Here is an 11961-nt window from a genome sequence, read left to right as displayed (position 1 = left end):
ATCAAATATTTATCATACAATTCAGATAATAATAACAAGATCCGTCTTAGGTTTTATTCCCCTTAGGTATTTAGGGGGTTTAGTTCATATTTATGAAAGAAAACATCTCAAAAGAATAATGATAACAAAACATAAAGAAAACCCAAGAACTCTTGAAGGGAATTGAAGAGAGATCTTCAGTCTTGAAGATGAATCCGACTTCTGAGTAGGATCAATCGGCTTTCCTCCAGTAATTTCTTGCCTACTACTCTGTGTGTGTTCTCTCATCCTCCTCTAGTGTGTATAAATTGGCTTTAGAATGCCTCAAAGCCCTCAAGAGTGGCCTTTTCTGAATAGGACTAAACTTGGGCTCAACAGGGACATGACCGTGTGACACGCCCGTGTTTGATTGCTTCAAACCATGTTCGAGTCTGTTGAATGGACACAGGGGTGTGAACTACCCGTGTGAGGAAGTCCAGGCCGTGTTGATTTCCCATGTTGGTCCATTTTCTTCATTTTCGGCCTGTTTCTCGCTCTTTTTACTCTCCTATGCTCACCTAAGTATAAAACATGAAATTAAAGGATTAGGAGCATTGAATTCACCAAATCTAAGGATAATTCATCCAAAAATATGCTAAGCATGAGGTAAAAATATGTATAAATTACGGTTTATCAAATACCCCCACACTTCAGCGTTTGCTTGTCCTCAAGCAAAATCCTCAACTCACAATCAAAATAAATTCTTCTCAACTTATAATTCCTATCATTAATATCTCAAAATAAACCATAAGTAATCATACATTGAGAATTCAACTGAAAGAACATCAAAGTTTCAAACATTCTAAGTTGAGCATCTTATCACGAAAACATAAGTGTCTCCCCTCATCTAAGTCATTACCTTTGATTCAAAATATCATAGATTTTTAACATCCTCACTAAGGATTCACTCAAATCACTCGAGGTGTTTAAGGATGACAAGTTAAGCACTCAATAGTCAATATGAAAAGTTACTACCATAGGCTTGTATGAAAATCAAATCTCCACCACTATAAGTTGAGATAAAACATCAATCAAAAGGTCTGTAAAGGGTTGTAACCTGGCTTTGGTTAGGGGTGTGGTTAGAACCTAAAAAAGAAGGTTAGAATCGGACTGAATTGAAAACAATTACTTAACTAGAAAAATAATTAATCATCAATTGAATACATGTGAGCTTTTTCTCAGAATATGGAATTAAACACTTAAACTCAAAAAAAAAAGAATTACTACTAATATATATGTATGTATTAATTTTTTTAAGAACAAGTCAAATAACATTGATACGTGATATTCGTGATAGGTTTTAAGTATTTATAATTAATCGTTCTCGGAACTAACTATTATCACGATGAAGGCAAGTGTACCTATCAAATAGTAGTATAGCTTTAGCAAGATCGGATTGTCGAACCCAAAGGAACCAAGAGTACTAGTAATTACTTTTTTTTTTATTATCTAACCTAAAAATTAAGGGATTTGTTTATCTAGAATAATTAACTAAACTAAGGGTGCACAGAGAGAATTGGGAAAAGGCTCTTGGGAAAACTCGATTGATTAGGACAATACCCAAGAAAAAATCCACCTAGACTTCACCTGAATGAGACGATTTATTCATTTGACTTGATCCATAGAAATCCCTAAGTTATATTATTATCTCTCTCGAGACTAATAACGTCTAACCCTAGGTTGATGAATTGAAATCTCTTTCTAATTAACACCCTAGTGTTGCATTAACTCGATCTATGGATCCCCTTATTAGGTTTCACCCTAATCCGACAAAATCTTATCACCCTATCTCTAGACATGCAATCAACTCCACTTAATTATGACAAATTTACTCTTAGACAAGGTCTATTCCTTCTCTGAATAAGAGCATTAACTTGAATCAATATCCTGAAATATTAAAACAAGAATTAAGAACACATAATTAAGAACAAGTCAAATATTTATCATACAATTCAGATAATAATAACAAGATCCGTTCTTAAGTTTCATTCCCCTTAGGTATTTAGGGAGTTTAGTTCATAATTATAAAAGAAACCATCTCAGAAGAATAATGAATACAAAACATAAAGAAAACCCAAAACCCCTAAATGGAAATTGAAGGGAGATCTTCAGTCTTGACGATGAATCCGGCTTCTGAGATGGACCAATCGGCTTCCCTTGAGTAATTCCTTGCCTCCTACTCTGTGTGTCCCTTATAAATGCCTCCTCAAGTGTTTAAATAGGCTTTAGAATGCCTAAGAGCCCTCAAAAGTGACCTTTTTCGAATAGGACTATACTTAGGCTCGGCAGGGACACGCCCCTGTGCGATTACTCCAGCCCGTGGTCAAGGCTGTTGGATAGGCACAGGCGTCTAGTCTACCTATGTAAGTCGTCCTTCGATCTTACCAAATGGACACGACCGTCTGACACGCCCGTGTGAGGAAGTCCAGGCCATGTTGATTTCCCATGTGGGTTCATTTTCTCCGTTTTCGGCCCATTTCTCGCTCTTTTTACTCTCCTATACTTACCTAAGTATAAAACATAAAATTAAAGAATTAAGAGCATCGAATTCACCAAATCTAAGGAGAATTCATCCATAAATGTGCTAAGCATGGGATAAAAATATGTATGAATTACGGTTTATCAAACATAGCCTAGCTATCAAAAATAAAACATAACTAAGCAATTTGTTCAAATCAAATCTCGACAAAAATAGGGATAAAATTAATTTAGGGGATTTCAACAATAATGGGTTATGGGTTAATATTGACGGTAAATCAATTAATGGCTTGTTAGGCTCAAGGGGGTTCACTAAGGGTTAATTATGAAGGTAGGCTTTTATGGAGTGAGTGGGTTAAACCTAAGTGCCTTTATCATCTTGACATATCAAATCAAATGGCGCAGTCTTGACATGTATAATCAAGCAAGTTCTAGAATAACAGATCAATATTGACGCACTCAAAGCAACAATAAAAGTGAGCATGAAAGAAATAATATATGCTCTAAAGGCTCAAGATCTCACAAAAATTATGGCTTTTTGATGTTTAAACTTGTGAATTTCAACTCAAGATAGTACTTAAACTTGGGGAAACAACCTAAAAATTTTTTACATCTCAAAAATCAACTTATCATGCTTGATTCTCTAATTCTTTAAAGTCTAACAATCAATGCATAAATGCCTATGTTTTAATTCTAGACATATCAATAAAAATCATAAATTAATCAAAATTCATTCTAATAATAATATGAGAAGATTATTTGAGAGCAAGACAAAATTCAGGGATTTTTCTGATAATGATATAAATATCCCCCCCCCACACTTAAGATGTACATTGTCCTCAATGTACAAAGATATATAATAGTGAGATAAAGATAATATCAGAAGAGGGAGGGAGAGAAGTGAAACTTCCTGAATGTTGAATGGAATCCTTGAATCGGAGGTATGGAGAATAATCGGCCAAGGCAATGATAAGATTGGAGGAGGATACTCCGGTGGTGGTAGAAGTTGGGTTCCACAACCACAATGTCCAGCAAAGAGGTTATCATGGTGGTCGGGCAGGACATGGCAGTAGTTGAGAATTTTTTCTAGTGGAGTTTCAAGTTCCTAAGTGATAGTGAGCTTTGGAGCTCTTTATAACTGTGATAAAATCAAGAACTCTTTAAATATAAAGAAGCATAATTACTCGTAATGAAATAGCCGAAACTATAAATTGTTCAATAAAAATTATAAAACTTAAAAATGAAATAGTATTAAAGGAAGATAAAATAAAAAATACTTAAAGAAGATAAATAAAGATAAAAGTGAAAATAATAATAATAAATAAAAAGTCTTTAAACATCGTTAATCGTCAGATGGTTCGCGAGGTGGTGGTACTGATGAGATGTGAAGGTGCTGACAAATCTGATGTAAAGTAGCATCAATGTGATCAAAGCGCTAAAAACACTGCTGCTCAAATCGAGTAAGGTGCTCAGAGATGTCAGAGTATGAAGCAGCCGCATGAACTGGGTGATGAATAGGCGGTGGCTGAGATGGTGGGTCCTCGCGCTGTGGAGGGACATCATCAGTAATGTCCTCTGGGTCCTCCTCCTCAGCGGACTGGACCAGGCGATACTGGGAAGGGTCAACTCCACGTCGTCACTCGATCATCCTTATATGTAGCATACTCGAGATGCCCTGCAGGGACATCTGACCAATGAGGGTGAGGGAAGATGCTTGCGTTGCCATGTTGAGGAGGCCGAAATGCCTCACCAGGCGAGTCACATAAGGGCCGATGGATATGACTTTCTTCCTATGCCGCTCCGTCTGATGGCGAATGGCGAGGGAAATGAAATAGACAAGGTCGAAGACGTGCCCGTTCACCATAATTCATAAAAAGTAGGCGTCGTGAGTGTTGACGGCGGTGGTGCTCTCTCGCTGCCCTGTCAAAGTGTGGGCCAAGGTGGCCTGTAAGTTCCTCAGAGATGGGGCAAGGGTTGATGCCTTGGACTGACTAGGGTCGTAGGTGGCCGAAGCAGGAACGAGGGCCCTCCAGCAGTTGGAGGGAGACAAATGGATGTGGTGATGAAGGGTGTCAAAATCATCGTCATCCATGAACTCCTCCGTATAGAGCCCAAAGTGACGCCAAACTCAGGTATGATCAACTGGTGAACTAAACCACCGAGACGGAACTATACCGTTCCAAGATCATCGGACTGTGTCATGACAACTTGAGGGTGGAAGGTCGAGCAGAGTTCGAGTGTGAGCTCGAGGTACGTCGGCTTGATGATCTTGAAAAAGAGGCCCTATGGGTCAGTGGTCAGAAGGGCTCGGACCGCGTCAGATAGTTGGATTTGTTCAAGTGCGGCCCAGTCAGTACAACGGCCCGCACCTAAGGATCAGGCCCATAATATCTAAAATAGTTCCTCCTGCGGTCCCAGTGGAAATTGGAAGAATGGGTGCCTGATATCCACGGTAGGACCAGATGATGATGCTGCTCTTTTCCTCTTTTTCGAGGTAAGGACGGCGATTTTCTTACCGCGTGGATTCGACATGATATACTTACAATAGGAACTTAAATCTTAATGAATGTAAAAGATAACATATATTAACAAATTCAAAAAGGAGTTAACCATGAATTGAACTAACAAATGCAATAAAAAATTACTAACACTAACAAGACTCAACCAAAAGCAATCAAACTTGATAGAGATTTTATGGTACATGGCAGAGTAATAGCAGGACTAAATTCAAAATGAACTAAATGAAAGTATCTAAGCATGGTGAACTAAATCCTAAAAATGAGGATGATATGATAAACAATTAGTAGCTAAAGCAATAAAAGGATAAAAATTAGGATTATCATGTTAGTAAACATCCAAATGAAATAATAAAGAAAAGAAAACCGTTAGTGGAGGAGTGGTGGCCGGAGGAGCGACGGTGTGATGGTAGGGAACGGTTGAGTTCTACCACGGGCGTAGGTGGCGTGCCGTATGGTGTGCAAGGGAGAAAAGAGGGGAGGAGGGAGAGGGAGAGGGGAGAAAAATGAAGGAGGAAGGAAAGCTAGAGTGGTCGGTCGGCAGTGGGGGGGTTGCAGCGACTAGGGTTTAGATTTTTTGGGGAAGGGGATGATGAATAGTGAAGGGTTTATATAGATATTGGGGCACATAGTCGTGGGACACGCCCGTGTGCCCTTATTTCAGTCCATCTGTTTCGTGATTTTCAAATTTTGGTGCTTCTGAAATTCGGCCCACGCCCGTGTTCTTTGGGCGTGTTGATGCACACGGCTGTGCGTTCTACTTCGTCCGCTTCACCCACGCCTGTGTATGTATGTCCACGCCCGTGTTGTTTTGTCAGTCTTGACCACGGGTAGTGAGCACAGGTGTGTCGTACGCCTGTGTTGTTTTATCAGTTTCAACCATGGCCTCTAGACACAGGCATGTCGCACGCCCGTGTTGTTTTGACAGATTCACCCATGGCCATGTCGCACGGCCGTGGCAACTTATTGATTCCCGTGTTGGGGAAAACTTTTGCTCTTTTTTCACACGGCCGTGTTGCCTTCCGTGGTATGGGCACGCCCGTGGGCATGGCCGTGTGGTTCTGGAAAACCTATGTTCAATGTCTCAGTTAGTGGATTTAAATGTTAAAAACTAAAATTTGAAGAAGTTAACACTGTTAGTGCTCGGGTTGCCTCCCAAGAAGCGCTTATTTATAGTCTAAGCTTGACTTACCTCTCTGTTGGTGGTTATGGTGGTGCGAGAAGTTTACACTCCCTGTCCCTGCTATCATTTTTATCAAAATAGGGTTTTAGACGAGTACTATTCACCTTGAACATACCAAATTTGGGATGAATTACCTCGACTGTGCCGTATGGGAAAATGCTAAGTACCGTAAGAGGGATTTCTCCATTAGGTTCAGAGGTGGCAATCCGAGGGTCTGCTATATCTAATAGTACTTTGTCTCCAACCTTAAGTTGATTTGGTGAAATATTGAGCTTGTCATGGTGTGGTTTCGGTTTATCGTGTGATCTTGGTTTCTGTGTGAGCCACTCATCTAGTTCCTTGACCTGTAGCCTTCATTCTTCATAGATGGGTTCTTTACCGTTACTCGAACATGGCTCAGGTGTGTTCTTTAAACGTGTTTCCTGCAAAGAAGGTTTCACCACATGATCAGTATTAGTAGTACGATTTATACAATCACCCTCGATATTTGATGTGTTACCTGAATTACGAGCTTGAAGAGTGGTTGTTTCCTCACCCACACGAAGTATGAGTTCATCTGTACCAACATCAGTTATAGTTATAGCAGTTTCTAAAAAGGGCCTTCCTAAAATTAAAGGCGCGTCACTATCCTTTTCTATGTCTAAAACAACAAAATCAACTGGGAATATGAATTTATTAATTTTAACGAGTACATATTCAATAATACCCCTAGGAAATCTGATTGTTTTGTCTGCTAATTGAATGCTCATCCTAGTTTGTTTGGGTTTCCCAAGACCTAGTTGTTTAAACATTTTATAAGGCATGACATTGATACTAGCCCTTAAATCAGCCAAAGCATTATTAACATCTAAGCTACCAATTAAACAAGGAATCGTAAAACTCCCTGGATCTAGAAATTTGTTGGCCAGCTTATTCTGTAGTATGGCTGAGCAAACTGCATTTAACTCTACATGCGACATTTTATCCAACTTTTGCTTGTTTGTTAAAATCTCCTTTAAGAATTTCACTGTGTTTGGCATCTGCAAAAGAGCTTCAATAAATGGTAAGTTAATATGTAATTTTTTTAATAATTTAAGGAATTTACCGAATTGTTTGTCTATGTGGTCTTTCCTTGTCACATTGGGGTATGGCACACGAGGTTTGCACTCTTTACTTACTGGTGTTTGTTCACTGTGCTCTACCTCACCTTTGCTTTTACTTACCACAATTCCTTGCCTCGATTCTGGTTCAAGTTCGACTAACCCTTCCTCATCTTGAATGGTAATTGCATTGAGCTGTTCCTTTGGGTTAGATTCAGTGTTGCTCGGCAAGCTACCTTGTGGTCATTCAGAAATCAATTTGGTGAGTTGGCCTATCTGAGTTTCGGGCCCTTGGATCGACGTTTGTTGATTCTTAAGTGCTGTTTCAGTATTCTAAAAGTTAGTTTCTGACACTGAGATAAACTTTGTTAGCATCTCCTCAAGGCTCGGCTTCTTTTCCTGTTGGTAAGGTAGTTGTTGAAAACCCGGAGGATGTTTTGGCCTTTGATTCCATTGACCACCCCACGAAAAGTTGGGATGGTTCCTCCAACCTGCATTATATGTGTTACTATATGGGTTATTTTGAGATCTAGAATTATTATTGCCCATTAATTGAACTTGTTCCTCCTCGGTGCTAGGGTTGAAGGGTTGATATTCTGTATATGCTCCTCCTCCATTTGATTCACACCTCATCACTAGAAGTACCTGAGTAGAACCACACAAATCGTCAATCTTTTTATTTAAGAGTTCTACCTGGTTAGATAGCATAGTAACCGCATCGAGGTTGAAAACACCAGCTGCTTTCGTCGGTTTGTTCTCATGACATGTCACTGATAGTTATTCAATGACATCTCTTCAATAACTTCGTAAGCCACTTCAGGTGTTTTTTTATTGATAGTCCCATTAGCACCTGCATCGATAAGTTGCCTTGTTAAAGGGTTCACGCCATTGTAAAACATTAGAACCTGCAACCATAAAGGTAGCCCATGGTGAGGGCACCTTCTCAATAGGTCCTTGTATCTCTCCCATGCATCATAGAGTGTCTCTAGATCCATCTGGACAAAATAAGAGATATCGTTCCTCAATTTAGTCATTTTAGCTGGCGAAAAATATTTAAGTAAAAATTTTTCGGTCATTTGTCCCCAAGTAGTGATTGACCCTCGTGGTAACTAGTTCAACCACTGTTTAGCTTTGTTCCTCAATGAAAAGGGAAACAACCGAAGGCGAATGGCATCATCAGAAACGCCATTGATTTTAAAAGTGTCGCAAAACTCTAAGAAATTCGCTAAATGAGCGTTTGGGTCCTCGTCTTGCAAACCATCAAACTGAATAAACTGTTGGATCATTTGAATTGTGTTAGGTTTCAGTTCAAAATTATTTGCAGCAATAGCAGGCCTAACTATACTTGACTCAGTTCCTGTTAAAATAGGTTTAGCATAATCATACATAGTGCGTGGAGCAGGATTCTGATTTACTAGATCAACAGCTATCACAGGAGGAAGCGGGTTTCCCTAATTTTCAGCCATCTCCTCAATTATGGTGGAAATATCGTCCTCTTGCTCTTCCTCTGTGTATCTTAGGCTTCACCTTATTTCTCTTCAATTCTGTGAGCTGTGCGATCGAGCTCACTATCAAAAAGTAATGGTCCTGACCGGTTTCTTCTAGTCATACACTATAAAAACCTGCCTGAAGCGAATAAATGAACAATTAGAAAAGCAAATAAAAATTTAAATTGCAATAAAAGTAAAATGGCTAAAGTAATAAAAATCGAGTGTTCCTAATATCTTAGTTCTCCGAAAACGGTGCCAAAAACTTGATGTGATGTGAATCGTGATAAGTTTTATAATTTATGAATGTCCATTCTCGAAAACTAACTATTATCACGACAAAGGCAACCGCACCTTATCGAACAGTAGTATAGCTTATGGCAAGACCGGGATGTCGAACCCAAAGGAACTAAAAGTACTAGTATTAACTTTCTTTTTATTATCTAGCCTAAAAATAAAGGGGTTTGTTTTATCTAAACTAAGTACTAAACTAAGAATGCATAGGAAGTAAATTGGGGAAATAACTTTTGGGAAAACTGAATGATTTGGACAATACCTAAGGGAAAAATCCACCTAGACTTCACTTGTTATTGACACTGACTCAGACGATTTATTCACTTGACTTGATCCGTAGAAATCCCTAAGTTATATTACTATCTCTCTCGAGACTAACAACATCTAACCCTAGGTTGATTAATTGAAATCTAAGTATAAAACATGAAATTAAAGGGTTAGGAGCATCGAATTCACCAAATCTAAGGATAATTCATCTAAAAATATGCAAAGCATGAGGTAAAAATATGTATAAATTACGGTTTATCAAGTTTTCATGGATTTTGAATACTAAAGGAATCTGATAAGAGGCTAGAGAGTAAATTTAGTAGGATTTTAGTTTTGCCAATTATCCCCTAAGAAATCTCCCTACTTTCTCACTCTCTTTCTTTCTTTTTTCCCCTTTCAATCATCCCTTATATTTCTCAATTTGTGGTTTCTTCATTTTCCCTTTTTCCAGAATTTCTCTTTTGTTCTAAACCTAAAGCTTTCTTTTTCCATTGCAATCCTGTCATTTATTCCACCTTCTTGCATTTTTCGTTGTGGATTTGTGACGGTTTCAGTAAGTGGGTTTGCTATCTATTCAGTTATTTGTTTAGGAAAGTTATTTCTTTTCTAAAGTGAGAAATTTTTGTTAGGTTAAGTGAAACCTTTTACTGATTTTTAATGCTAGAATTGTATGTCCTTGTGCTCATAGGAGATTATCGTGCAGCGTTCAATGATCCCTTGACAAATTAAGCATGGGTTGAGGTTGTTTTCTTGAAGTTGACTGGTGGAACATTAATTTTCGGGACTAAATTTTTGGTGTTAAACATTAATTTCAAGTCCAGATTTCATGTTAGAGTGTTCATTAATCTTAGATGTGTATGATATGTTTAGGGTTTCATTGTTGTGTTAGTGTGAATATTCTAGTAGCATCAGATGTGTGATTCTAACCTGAAATCATCGAATAGAACATAAAAATTCTGGAAAAAAAAGCAAGTTATTTTTGAACTGTAATTTGTGTCACACAGTTGTGTGGTTAGCCGTGTGATAGGTTTTGTGCACCATACAGGCATGTGGTCAACCATCTTCCAAGTCGTGTGGAGCATACGGGCGTGTGTGATTACACGGGCAAAGCAAGTAGGGCGTATGGGCCAGACGGTCTAGCTTGTTGGGTCGTGTGGGCCACATGGAGTGTAGGCCCATTTTGTCAGTTTGTTGGGTTTCATTCGGGCCAGATATGAGACTCTAAAATCAGATTTGTAATGATTTTATGAGCATATAAGATCATAAAAGCTGTAAGTTTAAATGTTATTGTGTTAAAAAGCATGATATGGTTTAATAAACTCTGTGTAAGCTATTTGATATGATTTGTGATAATGACATTTATGTATGCATGTCTTATTTCCTATTTGTTATGAATATTTGTTAGCACGATTATGCATGTGCATCGACAAGGGATTTGAAATGTGATGGAGGAAGTGTGTTTTGACAGTATTACTGCATTTCTAATGGTTTAACCATGATATTAGTCTGGCAGCTCAGTTGCAAACTTTCTGAATGGTATACCACCACATATTGGTGTGATTGGTTGGATGGGCTCTTATAGTCGTATTTGGTGTGATTGGTTTGACAGAGTTGGTGTGTAGCAGATGGGGATAAGATTTATTCTTTTATGATCTATGCTCCTAAACATGTGAAATTTCATTTTGTTAGTTCTAATAAATGCATATGAGCATGTTTTAAAATAAATTTTGTATGTAGACCAAGGCACACGCTAGGCTTCTAGCTCACTTTGTTTGTTTTACTACTTTTAAGGTAATCCTTAGACTTAAGATTTGGTGGTGATTCCGGAGCTCAGTTAATTTATTTTGACTTTAAGTATGTTTGAACTTTATTACGGACTTTACAGACTTTCAAATTAATAATTTTATTTTAGGTACATTTATTATGGGTTTTGGTTTTTGCAGATATACTTTTTAATTGTTATTTTTGACAAGTTAGCATAATTTATGAAACTTATTTTTTTTCAAATATAATAACTCTAAGGGAGTTTTCCGTTGCAACAGTTTGAATTTAAAAATGGTGTTTTATGAATCGAGTAGTTTAAGTGGTATGGTTTTATTTAAAAATAACTAATAAAACAATATATGTCAGGACGTATTCACATGAATTTTTGGTAACAACATCACTACTAGGGAGAGGCAACTATAATTTTTGTTTAAAATGTTTATCAAAACTTAAATTTGTATGAAAATAAACAGATAAAGTTTTAAATATTGATGTAACCTTCATAATCCGGCTGTAACATCTAGGCTAGGTTTGGGGTGTTACATTTGTCGTCTCCCTCATTAACATGAGGGGCTTTTGGGCCTCTCCCATATCGGGTCCAATTACAAGTGCTTCTTGGGCTTTTAACCCAATACTTTATAATTTGATTCAACCTGATATTTATTTTTCTGTTTCCAAAAATAAACATCATATTTTTTTTAATTAAAGAATATTCTCAATCCAATTTTATTCCTGTTAAAATCATGATGACTTTATCGCAATAGAATATATGAGAAAATATATTTAATATTTCTACATTCACAAGTTCACTATAACCAAATAATTTATTTCCATTTTCAAGCTTTACTTTCGAAAAACATAAATTCATCTCTAGT

General features: G+C 37.6%; 1 non-coding gene across 1 annotated transcript; it reads left to right on the top strand.

Annotated features, from left to right (window-relative positions):
* Positions 1 to 8195: 8195 nt before the first annotated feature.
* LOC121231456 (small nucleolar RNA R71) lies at positions 8196 to 8302 on the top strand. The gene has a single exon (XR_005929515.1). It is a non-coding gene; the product is annotated as a small nucleolar RNA R71 (small nucleolar RNA).
* Positions 8303 to 11961: the final 3659 nt, after the last annotated feature.

This window comes from Gossypium hirsutum, chromosome A06, assembly GCF_007990345.1.
Source record: "Gossypium hirsutum isolate 1008001.06 chromosome A06, Gossypium_hirsutum_v2.1, whole genome shotgun sequence".
Taxonomy (NCBI): Eukaryota; Viridiplantae; Streptophyta; class Magnoliopsida; order Malvales; family Malvaceae; genus Gossypium; species Gossypium hirsutum.
The sequence above is the reverse complement of the archived record's forward strand: the minus strand, read 5'-3'. Positions and strand labels throughout refer to the sequence as shown.